Raw genomic sequence first — 21,424 nt, forward strand, 5'->3', positions numbered from 1 at the left:
CACGCATGAACCTTCTATTACACATTGCCCTGTGATGGGACTGCAGCCTCTAGACTTCAAGCCTTGGCCTGGTTGTTATCTAAGCTCCCAATATAGTGATCACTCTGGAAATGTAGTACAATTTCTTTTATGTTTCACAGAATACATTAAGGCATATAGTTGTAGTGCTCTCTGTTCTATATGAGTGCAGTGACTGCACTGTGCTTTGTTCTGTGGTGTGCAGAGTACAGTATAAGGCAAAGCAACAGAGCTTGTTACTGGAAGTTTGATTTTACAGGAGGTGAATCTTTACTCCTTCATACTGGACCTGGGACTTGGTGCGGCTGTCAGCATGGATGCACTGGGAAAAGATAACTAGAAAGGCAAACAAAGAATGTTGCTGTGGTTTTCAGCAACTAATGCATTTTTAGGGCTTCAAAAATGATTTCAGCTCGGCATGCAGTGACTCTGTAGTTTTGTGCTGTGCCCTTAAGTTCCACAAATAGTGAGCTAAACCCTAGAGCACACGTTCCCTGGTTTGGATCTGCAGATGTTGGACTACAACTCCCAGCATCCCCAGACGCAATGATCAAATAGGATGATGGGAATTCTAGTCCAACAACATCTGGAAACCCCAAGTTGGGAAGCCCTGCCCTAGACAGGGGTAGGCAACCTTGGCTCTCCAGCTGTTGTTGAACTCCCACCATCCCCCACCACAGTTGTGGTGGGGGATGATAAGAGTGTTAGTCCAGCAGCTTGACTAGGTTGCCTACGCATTCCCTAAATCATTCCCATTAGCATTATTCTGCCATGAAAAGCATTATTGTCAGAACATGGTTGCCTTAAAAAAAAGAGAGAGAGATAGTAATTTTGAAGTAATTCAGCACAAAAGTCAGTGTGGTGTGATGGAGAGACCGTCGTTCCTGGTCAAGGAAGCCTGCAAAACCCTGCCAGCTGTGAAACTCATGGGAAGACCTTGGGCCACTTGTTTTATTTTAGCCTAATCTACTTCGCATGGAGGACAGAACAACAGAGCTTTTTGAAGAAAGTGTGAGATGTTAATGAGACAATTGGAAATCAATGTGGCTATGATCATAGCAAAATGTGGAAATGTTAAAGCTGCATCTAGTATATTATATTAATGTTTCTTTTATATTGATAAAGAGCATCTAGGTCTCATGATTGCTCAGGAAAAAAACCTTTGGAAGTGGGCACTGTCTTCAAAAGTGCAAACCAACCTTTGCACAGGAGGTTCAAGTGGGCCATTTACACTCAGAAGTAGGTCCCTAGCAATGCCTCCACTGGTGTGGAAAACAAACACATCATCTAGCCACCCCACTTGATGCCTTTCACTAAAGAGTAACACAGCATCAAAGAACTCAACCACTCAGAAGCACCTCCCACAACCCAACTGATAATGTATGAATTGTCCCAAAGGGGCTTAACTCAAATAGCTTAATATGGTTTTGGCTGTGAAAATGAAGACAGTATAGAGTAGGTAAATTTTACTCGGTAGCACACACCATCTAAGGAGGATAGGTGTAGCAGTATCCAGAAGAAATGTTTGCAAGGCTGGGAGCTGTCTTTAATTAGCAGTCTGTGCAAATAGATGAAAGCCAGCCCCAGATTCAAAGGTTGATTCCTAGTACTGAGAAGAGGTTCTGGAGCTGAGCCCTGCTGAGCAATGGCACAGACGGTTGAGTGAGATTAAAAACAAGCTATAATTATTTATTATAATGACAGTGTATTAAAGAGAGAGGTCCTAAGTGGCAGTCAACACTGGTGGCAGGGCGGCGGCGGGGGGGGGGGAGATGCCTGTAAAATATCTGGCCAACTGAGGGAGCTACATTGTCTCCTTATCAATGATAAATTATCCACACTAATCCCTAGAAGAAAGATCTAGATGATGAGGCAGTTGCTGTTCCAGCTGATGAAATAAACGGCAGATGGGATGAGTGAAGCAGCCACAGAGGTGGTGGGCATTTCTGCATCATCTGCCTTATCAGTCTTCCTTGGGGAAACTCACTGTAAGATCATTATTGGATCCCAGTCAAAACAGAATTTTCAGACCAGCAATGTATTTTCAAGCTATTGCCTAGGCTAGGAAGATGTGGGAATTGTGCATGTTTTAGTAGCATGCAGTTCACTTAATTTGTATATTATTGCCATAAATATTATTGATGCCAGGCTCAAGTCTGCCTCCTCTGCAGTTGTTAAGCAGCAGCTGCTGATCTCTCATTGGCCAAGGCAAGGGCTGCCAAAGTAAGCAAGGTGCTGTTGCCATTCAGGCAAAAGCAGCAGGGCTACAAATTACTGGCTTAGACCAGAGATTCTCAATGTTGGGTCCCCACTGCCAGATGTAGTTGGACTTCAACTCCCATAATCCCCAACCCCAGGGGCCTTTGGTTGGGGTTTATGGGAGTTGAAGTCTAAGCACATCTGGGGGCCCAACACTGAGAATCCCTGGCTTAGACGGTAGGCAGAGCAGAGGTGCAGCAGCAGCAGCAGCATCTAGGCCAGTAGCAGCCAAAGGCTGATGGGAATTGCACTCTAACAACAGCTGGGGAACCTCTGCACTAGATCATAGTTCAAACACTGCCTCTTAAGCATCTATGCAGGTCACTTGACTTCTCTAAGCAGCCAGATCCCCAAGCAGGGGCGGAACCACCATTGCACAAATGGGTTCAAAGAACCTGGGCCATCGCCCCTCAGAGGCCACACCTTGCATCCCGGCCATGCCCCCTGCATCTGAAGCCAGACATGGGGTGTGTGGTTTAGCTCGCAAACCCTTGAGGATTTGTGGTCCCTAGGCTTACTCATGAGCAGGGCTGCTCACTAAGGTCAGCATCACCAGTCAGAGGAGTAATTTGACATATGTGATGATGACATATGTGATGATGGCTGGGTCCCCTTTCCCCTCCCTTTCTGTGGGGGAGGGGGGAAAGAACTTGACTGCTCAAGAAATCCTGGTTGGGGCTGCCTTTTAAACCCAACCCAGGCGCACGCACACAGCCATTTGATCCCCTCCCAGTGATTTGATGGGTTGCTCTACTTATGTTGCCACTTGGAATGTAATGCTTGTGAACATACATAATTGTTGCTTCATTCTTGGGGAGCAGAGCACTTAGTGTCTGTCCTGACATCCCATCCTCTTTCCCTCCTGCTTTCCAGGTGCGGGGAACAAGGGATGGAGTGGGAAGAGGGCATGCCCCGGTGTGACTGTGCTGCCTGGCAGGCTGAAAAGCTTGGGATGGGACATGGCAGCGTCCCTGTTGCCAGGCAACTCCCTCCCGTAGCTGGATAGGTGACAGGAGGAGCAGGGCTGCTGCTGTGAGAGGCAGCCAGCAAGGAGCGCTGCAGCCATGGAGCGGTTGCATTCCCAGGCGAGACTACGCCATTGTTTCTGTGTTTGAAAATCGGCACGAAATCATGGTTATGGTGGTGTCCAGGATCGGATGTAATGCTTTGGAGGTCTTCGCGCCAAACCTTTGTACAAACCAAGAGTTCAAACTGGAGTTTGGCGAGGCAAACAGCAGCTCACTTTTGGCTCGAAACTGCGGTTGCACAAATTCGGACATAATGAAGTTCCAGCCTCTGCCCTTTTAAACTCCGGTTTTGTACTACTTCTGAATTTGACGGCTATGTAACCACGCACTGTGTACTGTACATATTCACAATCTGCTGGGAGGCTCCTCTCCAACTCTGATAAAATTTGAAAGCCTAAAGAGACAAAATCTTACAGATATGTGTGAAGGTTTCAGGGATGTCCAACCAATGATAAATCATCTTTGCCTTAGCAGGAACATCCAGCATATCACTAATGCTAACTCAGAAGTGCCCCAAGAAGGAAGCATGGAACTGTTTTGAATCCCTCACTTAGAGTTTTCTTCTTATCAATTTCAGCCAGTAATGTCAAGATGAAGATAGAGGCTGCTTAGAAAGCTGTTCAGGTGCATATTTAGGGAGGGGTTCTTGGGCTCAGAGGTTATACTGAAGGTCAGATGGGAAGTTTAGGGGGCAGGGTTGAGCCCTAGGCTGCCAGTTGCCTATCCCTACAATGGGAGGGAGGGAAGTCTCCCTTTCATATCCTTGAACTGTCCCCAGGAAAACAAGGATTATGCAAACTGTTATTATAGATTATGCAAACACACACAACCACCTTCCACACCCACTCAATGAATGTCTGAGGAGGGAACAGAATGATGCCCGCCAGGCCCAGTCCTGACATCAGCCTTTTTGCTACACCTGAGGTCTGCATGTACATCATTATCTATTTGCTTGTCTTATTTATACACTGCCTGATATGTGTATCCCTAGTCAGTGTACATAATTTGAAATACGACAAATATAAAACAGGATAAAATGATTACAACGACGTTACAATATTAAGCAATTTAAAATTAATTAACTAAAAGTGTGCCCAATATGTGCACAGCAAGCATAGGCACATCGGAGGTGGGGCCATTCCTTCATCATACATTCACTTAACACTGAGGGATTATATCTTTCATCCCTATCAGATGGGAAGAAACATTCTCTATTCTGCTCTCTATAACTTTTTCACATTTTGTGGGCACACAAGCTTTCTCTTTCAGGTTGGTGTCTTGGTATGTTTTTCTCCCTCCAGCTTCTTGACTTGTATAGAGAACTCTGTCAGCATCATAAACCTCAAATACACAAGCTCTTTTTGACATCACCTATAATATTGCTGATATGCTAGCAGTGCATTAATTCCTTTCAGGAGTGTTTGCTGTCAAGCACCACAACAATAAAAAGTTTAGCTGTGGAAAACTGAGGTGTGATCAGGCAGCAGCTTCCCACACTATCAGTTTGTTTGCTCAGCCACAAGTGAACAAACTGCTTTTTTTGCGGGGGGGGGGGGTGGTTGGTGGTGGTGTCAGGGTACAGCATATCCTTAACTCCTATTACACAGACTCCACTCCGCTCAAGCACACAGCAGTTCTTGGCAACCACTGAGCTGTGGTCTGTGAAGGGGCAATTAAACTTATAAGAGCTACTGGATAAAATAGATGGGCTCATGTGGCAAAGCCTGACTCTTATAAGATCTTGCGGGTGAGGCCTACCTTTTTATTCCAAACACAGACCATCAGTGATAAGAAAATATGAAGTGGTTTCTGTGAGTGTCACTGTAGAAGAGAGCAGATGTGCTCTTACCCCTGGTCCGGGGCCCCAGCCCGTGGCCTCCAAGGTCTGGGGGGGGGCTCTCGCCATCGTGAGCCCCCCCCCCCCGCCAATGCAAGGCCAAACCGCCAATCTTTGCAAGTATTTTAGCCACCATGTGTGTGGCCAGGAGGTGGGGGGTGAGCCTGAGCAGTCCTCCCCACACCACATGGTGGTGGGCGGTGCTGGAGTGGCCACTGGGCTGACTGTCCACTCATGGGTTGCTGAGGCGGACAGTCAGCACAGTGGCCACCCCTCTCTGCCCACCACTGCCGGGAGAGAGTCCTGTTCAGGCTCACCCAGTGGCAGTGGCAGCAGCAGGGGGGGCTTGTGAGGGGGGCCCACAGCAGTGCTCACAAATGTGTGCATGTGCATGGGCTAATTCTGCTTACTTCCAGTCCAAGGAGAGGATGGGGCAGCCAGGAGGTGCGACCCTGCCGGACTGGTTTTTTAGCAGGAAACATGGTGGGGGGGTAAGTGCACCCTACCTCACCCTTAAAGTTATCCCCCCCCCGCCTTCGAACTGGCCCCCGCCAGACCCATGCACATCCCTACCATCTGGCCCTGGTGATTTAATTTTTAGTTTTTCAAGACAATATAGAACATCCTCTTGTCACCTCAAATTGGCTCAGTTCTTCAGTCCACAATCTTGAAAAGCTCAGTTCTGGAGCGGGTATATGGTCAGTATCCTCCACCATGAAGACAGATGCAAAGAACTCATTCAGCTTCTCTGCAATCTCTTATTCTACTTAAAAATCACTTTCACACCCTCACCATCTAAGGGACCAATTGCCTCCCTGGCAGGTTTTCTGCTTCTGATATATTCAAAGAAGTTTTTGTTATTCCCCTGGACACTTCTAACTATATGCTCCTCAAATTCTCTTTTTGCATCCCTTATTGTGTCCTTGCATTTCCCCCCCCCCTCCAGAGTTTCTTTCTGTTCTCTTCATTTGGGCAGGACTTCCATTTTCTGAAGGAAGTCTTCTTCCCTTTTATAGCTTTTCTATAAAACAAACATTTCAGCTGGGAGAGCATTTCTCAATGCTCTCCTGACTGGTATCCGCTGCTCAGCCTCCATCACAGTTTTTAGAAAACAAGTAAAGACGTGGCTCTTCACCCAGACTTTTATATGAGAGTACCATTTTTACTGCTACTGCTTTGTGTTTTTTGTGTTACTGCTTTATATATAGGTTTTAAAACATACAGAGATATTATATTTATATTTAAAATCTGTGCTTTTTGTTTTTTAATTGTGCATTGTGTTAATTGTAAACCGCTTTGAGATTATTTTAATGAAAAGTAATATAGAAATTGAATAAATAAATAAATTTCTAAACAAATCATAAACATAAAAAGATAAATTTTCTAGACAAATCAGAAGCTGGGTCCAGGAACCTATCCTCCAGTTATCAGGGGGGCTCTGGATGGATATCTTCAGGTGAAGATAGAAGAGAAGAAAATTGAGATTTACCTCAGAAGAAGAAGCCAAAGCCAAAGCCAAAGCCATTGCCATCACCTAGAAGAGTGGGAAACATCAAAGTGGCAGCTGGCCAGGAGACCTTGAGCCTGAGGGTGACTGGAGGAAGAAGAACCCCAGGGCCAGGAACCAAGACTGTGCTAACCAAGACTGAGAAAGAACAACAGAAAGGTGTGGCAGCAAGATATATCTCAGGAGTATCTTCAACTGTGTCCTGTGAAGCTGTGAACTCAAAGAAAGCTGTGAGAGAAGAATCCTTCCATTTCTGTTAGTTGAACTGGGGCAGTGACAGTTTAGCTCAAGGGACTTGGCAAAGAGAGGAGGATTTTTTAGAGTTGAAACTGTGATGTGTTAGGGAGGGTAAATTTATTTAGGGGAAAATACTAAAACTTTCAGCAATCCATTCCTTCATCCCTTCACTCCTCTCAAACTATAATAAGCAAACAACATAAACCTATACTAGTTCAAGCTTTATTTATCTTATTCTGTTTTCTATATTAATTTGTTTTGATTCTTTTATACCTTGGCTCTGCTTATCTTTTCTACCATCACCTCCACCCCCCATTACCAGGGTTTTGTGGTGGTGGTGTTGTTTGGGTCGGGGGTAAGGGGATGATCTTTCTTTCTATTTTAAAGTGGGTAGATTCCTGGAGAGAATCTATCTATGTGGGCACTGAGTCGACACCAACTTGACGGCACTTGATCAATCAATCAATCAATCAATCAACCAGATGGTAAGCAAGTTAAATAATTGAAGAAAGGTCTTTTGGGGAATAACCACTCAGCCTGGTCATAGTTTGGTTGGGGGAAAGTGTGTTCCTAAGGGCCATCTGTGCTGCCTCAACAGCATCACAATGTTGGTATACATGCAAGTAGCAAGCCAGGTTAGACTTGCTATTGGTGTATGTAACTCTAGAAGAATGATTTAGTCTATATTATGAGATGAACTAGAACCATGTTGATCACGTAAGCAGAGAGCAGCTAGTATAGACTATTTAGAATCAATGTATAGGGATTAGCTTAGTAGGTCTATCTCAGTCTGAGAGCCAATGAAAGCACTGGCTCCTCCTTTTCCTTACTCCTTCTTGCTGATCCTACTGGTAGTGGGGGAAATACCCTCTCTGGGAAAGAGACTTTTAATCCTCACCTGAACTTGGCTAAAAACAATGGTCTCTTTTTACTTAATGTGTTTAATGTCCAAGCATCATCAATCTGAATGAACTCAACAACAAACTCTGAGGAAACAGCATCCATGATATGTGAGTTATCTTTTTCTTGTTAGACAAAGGAATCATTTAACCTCCTTGGATATTATCTCATTTGAGTAATACTGCATGAAATCATCTGATGTTCAGAACATCATCCATTACAAAAATATACATACATACTATAATTTATAATGCATTTGGTGTGATGTTGGTGGTCAAGGGATAGCCTGGGATAGTAGGTGGAGGAGATAAGGAAAGGATTCTTGGTGGATGCTTCTCAGGGTCTATCTAGTTATTGGAGAAACATAATTGTATTCTAATAGACACGGCTGTACTTCTAAGCAAGATTGGCTCCAGGAGGAGGGTATTTGGAATGTAGATGGCAGGAAACTTAATCCTTTCCCTGCTTGCTGGTCCTCTGCTCCAAGTCATCCCCTTCCAATCTGCTTTTGCCTAGATCAGCAATTGTCAGAGATTCTGTTAGGCCCTCTGTTGCAAGTATGGACTATAAGATTGGGAAGAGAGTTGTATGCGAGTCATTCCCAAGTTGTGCTCTGTGGATAAGAGTACTGCAGGTGGTCTGGGGGGAAAGAAAACATAATCTAATAATTATATAATCCCACTGGTAGATATAATCCCACGGTAGGCCTACTGCAGGTAAATGTACTGTGACGAGTGCAATATGTTTATGAGTTAGGATAATAAATTAGAAAGAACTGTGTTTTTAATACCCCTTGATATATATGTTTGACTTCTGTCAGCCGTAGTCTGTTAACTGTTTTGAGGTGGTCCGCAAAGGTGTTTGATGATGATGTCGTGGTCCACATAAAGGAAAACTTTGGAAAATACTGCTCTAATCAGACAGTAGCACACTTCAGCCATTGCACAGAACCATGGTCTAAACATGGTTCTGATGAGTCAATTATTTGAAGACAGGAAGGGAAAAAAGTTTTGCAAAGGAATACCATAATAATTCTTACATATCTAGAATGTTTTAAAGAAGATTGGGAACCATTTTTGCTTTACTTAAAGAATTATTTTTCTAATATGAACTTTTCAGTAGGGTTTGAAATATAGTAGTAACAGCAGGTTGGGTGAAATTGAGTGGTATTGTGGAGTATGTATGTTTTGAATTATTATAGCAATGGTTTGTAAGTATCGTTATTGTGAACCGTGCAGATAGGCGAGCGGGAAGTCAATACTTACTTATGTGCAGAATTAGATGAATGAATGTAATTTGAATGTAAAAGCTATTGTAAAATCCAATAAAAATTTAAAATGCAAAAAAAAATAATTCTTACATATCAATGGTAACATCTTCTGTACTGCAATTTTCTTTTCTTTACTGAACAAAAAATTGAAATATTTGTGTGATATATTGTAATCCCTGGAATAGAAAAATTAAATCAAAAGAAATACTTTGTACTCTTAAATATAGTGAGTTCCTTTTTAAGTTTGGCTAATAACACCAAGGGATCTGTTTTTATGTTGGACACCCATTTTTGTAATATTTTCTGTCTGGGTAGATTATCATCTTTTTTAACAAATGAGCCTGCTCCTGTGCCTTCAGTAGCAGCTTGACATACATAAATTAGACAGGTACACTGAGATAAATATATGAGGAAAGAGTCATCTACAGTTTGCACAGAAGACAAGAGTTGGGGCCATTAAAAAAGGCAGCAGCCTTAGATGTTGCCAGCACTTCCTGAAAATCTTAATGAAAGCAACCCAGAAGAATGAGTCTGGTTCCTTTTGAAATTAAAGTAATTCCTGGTCTACTGGGGACATTAATATAAGAGACAGCCAGAGTTGGGGATCAAATTAAAACTAAGCAGGGTTGGTTTAACATGCCACAGCCATGACAGAAGCCAAGACGTGTCTTTTTTTCCTCCTCTGTCACCATAATAGTCTAAGTTAGAAGAAGAATATTGGAGTAGGGAGGCTTGCAAATCCAATTCTTCCCCCAATTAGATCAAAATGGGGGGGGGTCTGTTTTGATATTTTATTTGAAGCTTTGGGGAGGTTTATTGGGTGGTGTAGTAAGTTGTTTGTAGTAGAAAGAGACATATAAGCTCTCCTGAATAATATAGCATAGTGATGAGTATCCCTACCGAGCACTTGGGAAATAGGGATTTCATTCCTAATGAGAAGCGCAATTTATGGGTGAGAGGGGCCATCGCACATCCACAGAGTGCCTGCTTTGTAAGCAGAAAGCTCCCTGTTCAAGTCCTAATGTGTCCACCCCCAAAAAGCGGGTTCAGGTACCAGGCATAGAGGTCCTGGAATGTCTTTAGAACATGGAGCAGACAATGCAGATAGACCAATGGCATGACTCGGTATAATTACCACCATGGATTTTGCCACACCTGACTCAGCATAAAGTCTTCCATATCTGTTGTCCTTGGGACCAGACGCAGAGGGGACTAGGAGTCTGAGAAAGAGCAAGACAGGAACCAGATCTTGTTTTAATTAAGCAGAAGTTGTATTTACAAATCTATGGATAACATTTTACACTCCCTAGAATGAATGCATGTCTGAAATAGAGAATATGCACCACACAATTAGCCTAAAAGGATCTGAAAATAAGAATTCAGATCACAACCCAACGGATCCAATGATACAATAAATGCATAAGAAATGAGATATATTAACCTTGACTGTATTATAAATCATAGAAGCATATAGGAATAGTAACTGATCATACAAAGTAAAAATACTAATAAAACATGAGATACACTAAACATCCAATCAAAAGAGAGCATATACTGTAGTCCATAATATATATGTTAACATATAAATGAGTTTTATCGCTTTAAGATCTTTAGTCTGGTCAGCAGATATCACACAGCTGGTATAAATAGGCCTTGTTGCATGTGAGCTACTCAGTATCCCAGATACTTTTTAGGAGTAAGGTTGCAAAATAATTTGGTGAGATTCTTAACAATGAAATGATCATAAAAGTTTGGCATTTAATGTTACATATCTATGAGAACAGGTTTGATTGATAACCATTTTTAAAGGATTGTATAGACCTTTATAGTCATTGGAGGAACTTATGAGTTACCTATGGTGGGGGAAGAACTTCTTTTCAGATTTATTCACTTTGAAATAGCTTTTTATCTTATGATTGGTTTGTTGATGATTGATTGGTTTGTTCTGTAGTAATTTCAATTTTTATACATGTTAGTCAAATTTGAATATTAGCCATTTAGGGACACTTAACAATATTTGAATATTGGATTTAGTAAAGGAGTATGGAGAAACATTGTTTTCAAAGCAGTATATCATGTTAGTAATAGTTTATATATGGTTGGAAATATGATGTAACATATCCTGTAAAATATCCATAAGAGCAATTCCTTTTGAAGAGGATTTATTCCGTGTCTTCAAAAGTCCCCCCACCCTGCCTCTGGAGTCACAGTGAAGATATGGTTGATGTTCATGGGAAACAATACACACTTATACATGGACACTTGATAAAGTGATTTGAAACAGTTTATTGCTGGGTTTCTGTCATTTTGGCACATTATGGACTATATAGCTCTTTTGATTGGATGTTTAGTATACGGTGTTAGTATTTTTACTTCATATGATCAAGTATTACTATTTCTACATGATTCTATGCTTTATAATACAGTCAAGGTTAATATTTATGTGTGTGTTGCATTTATTGTATCAGTGGATCTGTTGGGTTGTGATTTGAATTAAATAGAGAATATTACATCTCACATACTCATATGTCTGTATAACTTTCAAGGGGTTGTAAATAAACTCTGTCTTCCTTGGGAAAACAGTTTGAATGTTGTCTGTTTTGTTTGAACATGTTATGATACTGTTTCCTCTACTGTGGTATCCCAAACTTCTTAACAGCCAATTTTTTTCATCTCTGGAACTGCCAGTTCCTTCCACATATGGTAAATACAGCACTAGTTTGCTTCAATCAACAAATTTAGCACTGTTTGATATTTTACTGGAGGAATTTTCTGAATGTTTGCCCAGTCATAATCTTTAAAACCTACAGAGTATCGAGTAACATGTAACAAGCCCTTTCTCATCACCAGTGAGCAAGTGTTGATAGAACTGCCTGGAGAATGATTGGTCAACACCCCCAGTTTGGGCGAATGTAGGGAATTTAGCTCAAAAAGGGAGGAAGCTCCAACCACTTTTAATTTGTGCAAGTGTCTGAACTCAAGAAAACCGGCTTGGGAAAGAGATTTTATTTAACAAAATGAGTCTATTGTAAGAAAAATAGAAGCAATAAGACTAAGTTACTAGGCAGTCCTAGCATAAAAGTACTACAAATATGTTTAAAACAGACTATAGTAAGGAACATTTAGCTTAAAGTACCAAATTATGTGTAAATTCCCAGGTGGGCTAGAGGGAATTACTTTAAGATGGGGTGGTGGTGGTGGTAAGGTTTCAGAAATGAGAGAGAGGGAAACATTCATCCATGAAAGAACTGGGCAAGAGGCTATATCACCTGTCCTCATGAAGATCTGACTCGGGGAGCTGGAGACTAGTGTCCATCCAGGGAGGCGAAGTGGAAAGCAGGAGAGTTGTAGGAGTTAGTGCGGAGGGATGCCCACGAGAATAGCTTCTCGGTGGACCAGCTTCCTGTGCCTGCCAGGTAAATTGGCTGGATTGGTACATGGGTCAATCCAGGTAGTGATTTCAGCTCAGGTGGCCTCAATAGAGAGGGTCACACCAAGGTGGTCTGTTGGAGTTCTTGTTGCAGTTGAGTCCCAGATGTTTAATACATGAGGAAGCACGAAGATGGTCTTGCTGAAGTCCTTGTTGCAGTCTGATGGAGTCTCAAGGGTAAAGCACAAAGGAGCACACTGGGTCATGGAGTTAGGGATACTTATATCCAAAAACATGCCTTGAGGGCACTTTTCTTTTGTTATACATTGATGAATAGGGTAGCCCATAAAGGCGTCTTGGAATGCATTGTGCCTGATCACCCTTCCTGGGTGGGAAGGTGAGCGAACTGCCTATTGTATTCAAAACTGATTGTGAGGCCAATTGGAGTGGGCAGGTGTTTCGAAGATTATCCTGTGCTTGTAAGGGTTTCCTAATAGTTCTATCAAAAGTTTTGGTGTGCACCTTTTCAAAGTTACGTCACTGATTCATCCCTATTGTGAAGGAGTCTGCTGCTGCACTGGTCTTTATCTGCTTTCCCTTGCTGGCCTTATTGCTTCATTTGCAACAGGTGTTATATCTCTCAGGAGAGGATGAGAGGAGTTTTAGAGTTCATCCCAAGTCCAGAATGACCTCTGATGCCAGATAATTTGCAATAGCTAGTTCTGGAGTCTGCTTAGCCAGACCCCCACATAGGGAGAGGGGGTGTGAAGTGAATCCACTTTGCGTTCCTTGCAGCCCAAATTTAGAGGCAACCAGTCCACTGCCAACGAAGTGATTTGTCCCTATGTATAACATAAACTGGGAGCTCACCTTATGGCGCAGCTCTTGAGCATAGCAAAAGTGCAATCTCCAAGCCTGGAGATGCAATTGCAACCAGGGAGGCTTCTGGGGGTGAGCAGAATAAGCTCAGCTGGTAACACAAGGGCTACCCATTTTGCGGGGAGGAAGCCTGAAAGCACTTGCAAAGATGATCCCCACAGATGATAATTCTGCCATCCCGGGGCAGGCACATTGCCCACCCAGATGAGCACTGGCTGCTGCCGGCAGCTCCGAGGGTCAGGGTGCTGTGACACGTGGCCTGGTCTGGCCCCTGTAGCCTCAATAATGCACCGTGTGAGTGTGTGGTGCATTATGGAGATCTCCCCTCCCTGAGTCTGCCAGCAAATACCCATGTGAAAACTGAGGTGGTACTATCTCAGGAGAAAAATAACTTGCATAGGAAAGGGAACATTTGAATTGGTCTTATTGGTGACATGACAGGGAATCTAAACAATGCAAGTCTGATGGTGTTGGAAGTATTTTGCAGTGCTGGCTCACTCTTCTTTCTTAGGAACATGCAAGAAAAACTGCAGATTCCATGAAATAACCTATTTTCATAAGAACAATTATAGGACAGAATGCAGTATGTGAATGTATCATTTACGCAAAGTTTCTTAGAATATTAATGGGAATATATGTCAAAGGGAGGAGAATTGCCATTTCTAGTGTGGACATATACTGTTAAACTTGGTTTATATTTTAAGTCAAGAAAAAAAGTTCTGAGACATTTGAAGAAAGATGATGGCTGGGCCTTCAGGAAGGTTTCCCTCAAAGACTTAGATGTGCTCAGTGAGAGCATCTGTTTGGAAGTGAAAGTTGCTCCCACACGAGCTGTTTAATCTGGAATTGCCATCCTCTTCATCTACTCAGATTTTATGAGGAATTCAGGTGATGTTGCTGCCAATCCTTTGCAATCCATTAATCCAATGTTTTCCATGTAACTCTTCCATTTTTCCCCCAGACCTGATTTGTGCTGTGTCCTTTTTCTTTCTAAGTTAAAACACATGTAAGGCTAGCCTGTCCAAAGTGGACTGGCAAAGGATGGCTAAGACGTCAAAGGGCTTCTTGTCCTTTTCATGTTCTGCCTCACTTATTTCTTCCACAGTAACTTCTGCTTCACATTAATCACTTGATTCCTGTTCATTTGTGTGGTCAGCATCCCTAAATCGCTCCTTAATTAGTCAGTTCCTGTTCTCTTTGGAGAGGGAGTGTTAATTACTGGTCTCTTAGCACAATAGCTTTCATCTAAAAAAGAAAATAATTAATGAGCTGCAGAAAAGAAACTAGCAATTAAAACCCCCTCTTCTGGTAGATGCAGAAACTGGTCAATTAAGGGTTGATTGAGGAATTCCAACAACATGAAATTCATGAATAAAGAAGCAGCAAGTAACTAAAGGGAGGGAGCCAAGAAACAGAAACTGTTCTGAAAGAAAGAGGTAGGAAGGTCACTACTAATTGTGAGAAGTGGAAGAAACATATAACAGGATCTTGCTCATACATAAAGGTAAAGTGTGCCTTTGAGTCAATTTCAACTCCCATTGCCTCCTCCTGCGCAATATGAGATGCTTTTCAGCATCTTCCTATATCGCTGCTGCCCAATATAGTACCAGCAGGGATTTGAACCGGCAATCTTCTGCTTGTTAGTCAAGCATTTCCCCACTGTGCCATTTAAGGTACATAGCCTCTCTTGAAAAGACAGAATCCCACCAATTAGCAGTTTGAGATGGGAAATTGATTATTTGATTCAGTCCCCTCTTCCGCTTCCTGGCTGAATAGTTGATGTGTAGGAGTTCAGATTTTTTTTTTTTTAAGCCATGTGCATTCCCTACTGCTCTGTTTGTGTTTTTCCAGATCACCACAACCTTTTGCATGTTTCCTTGGCAGTAAGTGCCATTGAGTTCAATAGGGCTTACTCCCAAGCAAGTGTGCATAGGATTGCAACCACAGTATTTTATTGCAAAATGTATTCCATCAGATCTTTGGTGTATCTGGCTCCTCTAGGCCACTGTACTGCAGTTTTCTATTTTATTTGGATGTTACATTTTTTTCTTGTTTTAAATGGTTCTGTAGTATTATTGGGAATGCACTACATATGGTCCTTTAGTATTACTGGGAGTTCTTAAATACTTACTTGTCACTTAAATTTCCAAGCAGCACCTACAACTTGATCATGAATCAATCAAGCCCTGTACTCTATAATAAATCACACTCTTAATTTACTTTGCAAATTGGAATTGTACTGGATGAAAGAGTCTCAGTTTGGAAGTACTATATAAGATATTATTGCCTGGTCAACCTTTTGAAAAAGCCATTCTAAAGTCTACTTTTTAAAAAATGTAAACACACACTTGGATAATTTATTTATTTTATTTATATACTGCCTGACTCCAAAGGCTCTAGGCAATTTACAAAAATTAACACAATAAAAACAGAATAAAACCAACTATTAAACAACAATTAAAATTTAAAACATGCAAGGATTACCGCAATTTTAAAATAGCTCACTGTTCATGCATATGGCAGTACTAAAGAAAGTGTGAAGTTAAAATTGAGTGACTCGTGGTGGGAAATGAAAAGTCAGCAGTGTAAATGTATGTTAAAAGTTTTTAGGGACATCACAGCATCTTAGATATTTGATAAGTATTTTAAAGCATTTCTATACAAAAGGTCACCTTTGCTTTTCTTTATTTACTGGTCCTGTGGCTGTAAAAGCAATCTAATGCCTGATTTCACTTATCTTTAAAGCTTCACCTGCTTAATTTTCAAGTGTCCGCTGTTTTTAAGTTCCAGGAGCAGAAACAGTGAAAACGGAGTGCAGTCCTACTTACACAGATTGGAAGAGCAAGAAAGTAATGGTGACCCACACACCCCAAACATGATGCCCTGTGTGATTCTGAGAAAGTGAGTTGTTGGCTAAGAAAAACAAATGTTTCAAACCCTACACTAATGAGAATCCATACTTCAATATATCACATTTTTAGCACTTCAGCTGAAAGGACACACTGTAACTGACCTAAGTGTAATAATTCGGGGCTTGTAGCTGGCATCACCAATGCATTTTAGGCCAGTCTCCCACAATTGCCACATCTTTTGTGTTGGGGTTTTGTGATTATTTTAGCAAAGCACCAAGGAAACTACCACTCCAGTTAGAGTGCAGAGTTTAGTTGTTGCAGCTATTTCAGTAACTCTCATGGAGATCATTGTAGATTCTAATTTCCTTAACTAGTTTAGTGGTGAAGTACATTTGGGATAGAAAAGACCCATCTATCAGCTACATAGTGAATAGTTAGGGAGAGAGAGAGAGGTTTCCACCTTCTCTCTAGGAGGAAAGGAAGAGGACTGACTCACTACAGGAAGTACCCAAGGAGTCAAGGCAGGGGTCATAAAGTAGAGGCAAGCAGGGACAGGTAGGGAGACCTTCAGTAACTACCTCTACTCCCAGTGCCCTAGTGGTCATTAGGCTAGTTGGTGCAAAAGGTCAATGCACTGGAACTCTGTCTCCAACATTTTGTTTGGTTTCTTGTCAACTATCCTTGGGCACAGACTTCTTGTATACATACAAAACCTACATCTTCTTCTGTCCAAGCCAAACACAGATGACAATGGTTCCCTTTGTCACTGTGGTTTCATCTCTGGGAGTATGTTTGGCTTGTTGTGTCTCATAGTGCCTACACAGCTCAGCTCCTTGTCCAGCAGAGCATCTGCCAGTGGTTCACTGGGGAAATAGTTATCCCCTCCACAGTCCTCCTGAGGGCAGGTTCAGATGAAAACAGCCCTGCAAACACAATAACATCAGGGCTGCAGCAGCCCGTGAGGGGGGATGAGGGGGCTGTGTCCCACCGGAAGAAATGCACAAAGACTAAAGACACTGAAGTGTTGACATGGTGTGGTTGCTGATGTGGTGATTCTTTTGGCTTTGTTCTGCTGGCTAAAATGTCTGCTTCTGCAAGGTCAGATGCTTCTGAATGATTTACTTGTCCAAAACACTAGGGGGCAATTCACACGACCATGTGGGTGGATGGGGGAAAGTCAGGGTTCAACCTACCTTCCCCCAGATGATCAATTGTGATCCTTTTGGTGCACATGCCGCATGCCCACATGACCTGCGCTGCCAAAAGCAACATGGAGCAACAGGGCCTGGGACTTGTTTTCCCCACCTCTGCATATCCTACAAGGCATTGCGTGACTAGTGCGGTGCCTTGGGCGACACCCCCGTCAGACTTTATGGGAGCACTTGCTCCCATAACCTCAGCTAAGAGCCAGATTTAGGAGCAGGGTTAGGCTGGTTTGGATCACTGTGATCCACACGGATCCTGGCGCGCCACATGAACAGCCTCTGTGTCTGATACTATGGGATGGTCTGGTTTTCATCTGCCCTTACTTTATGGGAGCACAGAACAATGCAGTGCCTCAGACTATTTTTCAGATGCTATCATCTTTCAAGGTCAAAAATTAATCTTGCAATGGGCAACAAAATAAGTTTCCAGAGAGAAATTGGGTGTTCTATCCTATCACAAATAACTTAATATACTTATCACAAATAACTTAAAATAGGAATGGAATAGAAACCACCCCACCATAGGGAGTCCATTCTTTTTGGGGTGGCTTTCTACCCACTGTCATATTTTTATTAACACAAATCTACCTGGCCACGGGGGTAGGGTGGTGGTTATTTTGTGTATCAAGTGCAGGAAAGAGTATGACAAAATCATAGCTGGGAGCTGTGTTCCCTCTGCAATCACACATTTTCTGATGTCTGCTTAGTTAATTTTAGATCTCGCTCAGGTAAAACCAGGAAGGCCCCACTCTGAATGTTTTTGCGTGCACACTGCTTTGAACCTGACGCCCAGAACAAAACTCATTATACTCTCTCTCTCTCTCTGAGAGAACACTGGCTGGTAGTGCAGTGTTATGCTTGTTTATGCACATTTACACATGCCTAACTTGTTCTTTTAATTTCAATGGAATTTCTTCAAGTAAGTTTAGTCAGGATGTCAACTACTGCTTTGGGACTGGATTGTGATTGGAATTACCTTATTCCAGGTCCCTGAACAACTCTTCCATCAGTAGCCAGGAGGACCTTTTCCCCTCAAAGGCTTCTTTGACTAGGTTCAGTGTAAGGATTGTGCCTAGAACTGCCTCCCTGTTGTCTGTCTTTTAATGCTGGGTGAAGCCGCTAGTGAAGTTCCCTCATCGCAGTTGGCCTGAGCCTGCCCTGTAATCTTTTTTTCCTGCCTTGCCTTTTCACACAGCCTCTAAGCAGGTGAAAAACCCACATTCTTATGCAGAGTTCCCAAACCTATATTTCTTTATTAATGCTAATGTGGAGACACTGGGGCCCTTTGAAGAAAATAGGCAGGTGGGAGGGGTTGCTTACTCTTTTTCTGCTCTGCTGTACTTCCCTGCTAATGCCCTCCAGGATATTATTACACAGTGTTTCCAACCAGACTTTGAACTAAAAATAAAGACAGCCACAAGAGAAAAAACTGGGAGCACCATGGAGCAGTGGCAACCAGTGCGGCAAGAGGCACCTTTTAAAAAGTAGATTAGAATGCACTTACCAGCAACACTGCCACACCTGCAAACTGCCTCAAGCAGCAGTGCTCCTCCTGGCATCCCGCACAGCAGCAGTGTGGCTCTGGCACTCACCTGGCCTCTGCACATGCACAGAGGCCATTTGCATGGTCAGCAATGCTCTCACCACTGCCCTTACTGGCCGCCACTGCCAAGGAGCATTGGTGGACATGGGGCAAGCCAAGTGCCCCCGCCTGCCTGCAAATTATCTCTACAAATGTACTCACCTCACTTGCCCACAGTTTGTATTATTTTAGCAAACCACGGTTTGGAAAGATGAGGTAATGTATCAATCAATCTTTATTTCCATCTTTGACCAATATATGAGGCAATGTATTGTTCTGCCCTCAAGTAGTGTGTAAAGAGGAAAAATTTTAAGTCTGTTGAAAGTGGATTGAGAGAATCTTGCTCACCCACTTATGTTTTTTGTCCCAGTCTCTCCTCTGGTCAAACAGGTTTTGTAACAGTTGTTTGCAAACAACTGTTTAAACAGTTTAAGTTTTGAATTTAAACTGTTTAAACAGATGTTGCGAATTTAAAACAGTGCAGAACCTGTTTACCAGAGGTGAAAGTGGGTTTCAAACAACCTTGAACTCTGAAAAAAGATCATCTGCTTACTGAGTGATGCATGCTAGATTCTGGTATCTGGTTGTTTTGTTTTAAAATATTTTTAAATGTCGATTAAAAATCATCAGGAAATGTATTTATGTAAGCGGGAGGCAGTTTCTGCAAATCTTCTTTAAAATACAAAAGTAAATTTACCTCTTATGAAAGACGTTCACATGTAAATACCATTTGTCAGTGTGAATTTATGGTAGTGCTGAGGTCATGTCATGTCATTTTCTCGGTATCCACTGTCTCAAGCGCTTATATGCTGACACAGGCTTAGGATCAGGCTGCAAAACATTTACATATCTTCACTAACTTTTCCTGAAGTCCTCATTCTGAATGTAGTCATGGAGACGTAAGCTTAGCATTTCACTTAGGCTGAAAAAGAGCCACATTTTTAAAGCAGTCACTCTCTTAAGTTTAGCAAGGAAAGAGCAGTAGTCCCTATCTAAGCCTAGCATAACATCCCTCCCAGTGGCTGTTGCTGATGCCTCCTTTGTGTTTCTTTTTAGATTGTGACCCCCTTTGGCACGGAGATCCACTCCCTTCTTCCTTTTGCTATGTAAACCACTCCATGAACTCTTTTTGTTGAAATTTGAAAAGCAATATGTAAATAGTCTTAATGTTTGGAAAACATCATCTTGAAAAGCTGCTGAAACTATATGGTGAGTCTTCAACAAGCCTGATTTGAAGCCTTTCTGGGATTTGCAATGAGAGATACTTTGAAGATCTTCCAAGAGTTTAACTCAATGCTAACTGATGGGTCAGTTTGACAGTAGCATTTATTTTAATGAATTATATCTGTAAAGTTCCTCAAATGAATCCATAATACATAATAAATGTATTAAATAAATACATATGTATGCACACGAATATTATTCATTCTAGAGTATAAGCATATAGGGTTGCCAACTCTCCAAGATCACCTGAAGCCTTTAGGGATTGGCAATTAATCTCCAGGAGCATTTTCAGATTACAGGCTTTACCGTGGGTTTGCTGAGAGTTCAAATTTGCCCCCCACAAAATGCAGAAAATGGATTTTTTAATTTTTATTTTTTACTTTGGACATAAATCAGGCTACTTTTCAATGCCTAATAAAAACCCGAATCATGTGTGGATTCCCCAATAGCTTTGAGGGACTTTGGCATAAATCTGACTGATATGTGAACGCACACCCTCCATTCCAGAGGAGAAGCGAGCTAAATGCCCCATCTGGAAATGCTCCCGGTGATGATTAAAATGAAGCTTGGAGATTTTAATGGCTTGCTATTGTGGAAAATATTGGAGGGGGAATTGAAGAAGGAAAAAACCTCCAGGCAGGGGCGTAACTATAATAGGGCAAGGGGAGACAGTTGTCTGGGGGCCCACTGCCTTGGGGGGGCCCCCCAGAGGCAAGTCACATGACTGACTCCCCCAGCCGCACACCCACCCAGGCTTCCTTCAGTTGTATTCATCCTCCGAAATTGATGTGAGTGTTAAGACCTGGAACTACCAGAACAGCATGAAATGACTTGCATCATCCACAATTTACAAGACCTTTTCAAAAATAATTTAGGATAATGTTCTATTGTGGCACATAGGGGATCTATCTATCTATCTATCTATCTATCTATCTATCTTTTTTGTTACCACTATTAAGCCTCATTTAAGATTTCTTTACTTCATGAGCTGAGCTTCAGTGAGGGGGGCCATTTTAAAATCATGTCTCCGGGCCCACTCCACCTTGCTACGCCCCTGCCTCCAGGAATAGCGTCAGTCAGATTTGGCAGCTGTATGAACCTAGTTGTGTTAAAAAGGAAGAAGTACTAGCCTTTGTCTGCTGGACGACAAATGCTGAGAGGAAGACAGGGGAAGTGTGGCCTGTGAATTCTCTTGGGCCTTTCAGTGAATTTCAATCCCTTCCAAAGCCAGGCAGATGATGACTAATTGTGGAATC

At 42.2% G+C, this 21,424-nt stretch overlaps 1 long non-coding RNA gene across 1 annotated transcript; it reads left to right on the top strand.

Annotated features, from left to right (window-relative positions):
* The first annotated feature begins 7,545 nt into the window (after nt 1–7,545).
* LOC128348040 (uncharacterized) lies at nt 7,546–20,355 on the top strand. Its single transcript, XR_008317890.1, has 3 exons — nt 7,546–7,896; nt 16,090–16,206; nt 20,001–20,355. It is a non-coding gene; the product is annotated as an uncharacterized LOC128348040 (long non-coding RNA).
* The last annotated feature ends 1,069 nt before the right edge of the window (nt 20,356–21,424 follow it).

Source organism: Hemicordylus capensis, chromosome 2, assembly GCF_027244095.1.
Source record: "Hemicordylus capensis ecotype Gifberg chromosome 2, rHemCap1.1.pri, whole genome shotgun sequence".
NCBI classification, from domain to species: domain Eukaryota; kingdom Metazoa; phylum Chordata; class Lepidosauria; order Squamata; family Cordylidae; genus Hemicordylus; species Hemicordylus capensis.